Source organism: Penaeus monodon, chromosome 19 (genome assembly GCF_015228065.2).
Source record: "Penaeus monodon isolate SGIC_2016 chromosome 19, NSTDA_Pmon_1, whole genome shotgun sequence".
Classification (NCBI taxonomy): Eukaryota; Metazoa; Arthropoda; class Malacostraca; order Decapoda; family Penaeidae; genus Penaeus; species Penaeus monodon.
Genome location: NC_051404.1, coordinates 39331813 through 39333157, shown reverse-complemented (window position 1 = coordinate 39333157; position 1345 = coordinate 39331813).

Here is a 1345-nt window from a genome sequence, read left to right as displayed (position 1 = left end):
CGATAGAAAGATCGATCGACCCCCGGTAGACAGAGAGAAAGTGTGAAAATCTTTTTCCCGAATACTTTGTCTACTTCGCTCTCTCTCTTCCGTCTTATTACCTTAATTGTATGCGAGCAAGGCGATAATAGAAGCATTAATCACGGCTGGCGTAAATAATCACATTATTGATTACAGCAATTACAGCCAAGAAAATTCCATCTTCCAGGTTTGTGTATTTATCTCCTTTATGGGTCCCTCGAGATCGACGCTTCTGGAAAAAAAGGAGAGGCCGCCAAAATACCAATCTGTGTTTTCTACTTTCGTTCCTCTCCTTTCTATCGTTTCCCCCCGAAATCCCTTGTCAAAAATGCAAGCATCATTTCATCTTGAAGCGTTTATTCAATTATGTTTTATTAGCAATGCTCTGAGATTCTCATCGTCAAATTTCCATAGCGAATGTGAAGCCAAATTTCCAGGCCTCTTCCATTGGCCGACGGTTTTCCGCTCGACCAATCACAGGCCCAGATTTAATTGAGTGGCGGCCAATGGGAGCGCAGCTGAAGTTGTTATCACGCGGGCTCCGGGGACGGATGAGATCGGCTTAATCTTAAAAGTAAGGCCCGGATTTCACGGGCTCAAATCTTCGCGAATACGAATATCTTCTCTGCTGGTCGTCAAAACCCTTGTCAGTACATTCATAAATCCGTGCCCTTGCGAATCCAAAGCACAAATGAAACCGCAGCGCACCCGGAGCCGCGTAACACCTGAGCGAAATTAAACCCCGAGTCAAAGAGCGTTACGGTGGCAAATTGGCTGTTCATATTCCTCAGCTGGTTTCATAACAGCGATTCTGACAATAATTGCGATATCATGCACGGGAAAATAAAGTGGGGTCCATGGCAGATAAGCTGACAATCTGGGAGAGCCATTTAGAGGCAATTTATGGAAGCAATTTGGCCTATAACAACCATTAGCCGAGGGACCTGGGAGGTGGGGGGGGGAGCTGTATTAGGCCAAGACGGATTGTCTGGCGGAAGAAGGGAAGAGGGAAGAATGAAGGAGAGGAAGAAGGGAAGGGGAAGGGAGGAAGGAGAGGATGAAGAATAGAGGAAGGAAGGAAGGAAGGAAGGAGAGGAAACACAAAAGGATAATGTGGAATGTAAGGAGATAGGATAGTGCAGAAATACAGAGGATATTTTTTGATGGTGTAGCAGGAAGAGAAATAAAACGATAAGAAGTCAAAAGAAATAAGGCTTTTGTGAAAATGGAACAAGATTAAAAAAAAAGGATTCTAAAGATACAGGCATTAGAAAAAAAACAGAGTGCCTTGTGTGAAGAAATTAGTACTGTAAAAGCCATGAGG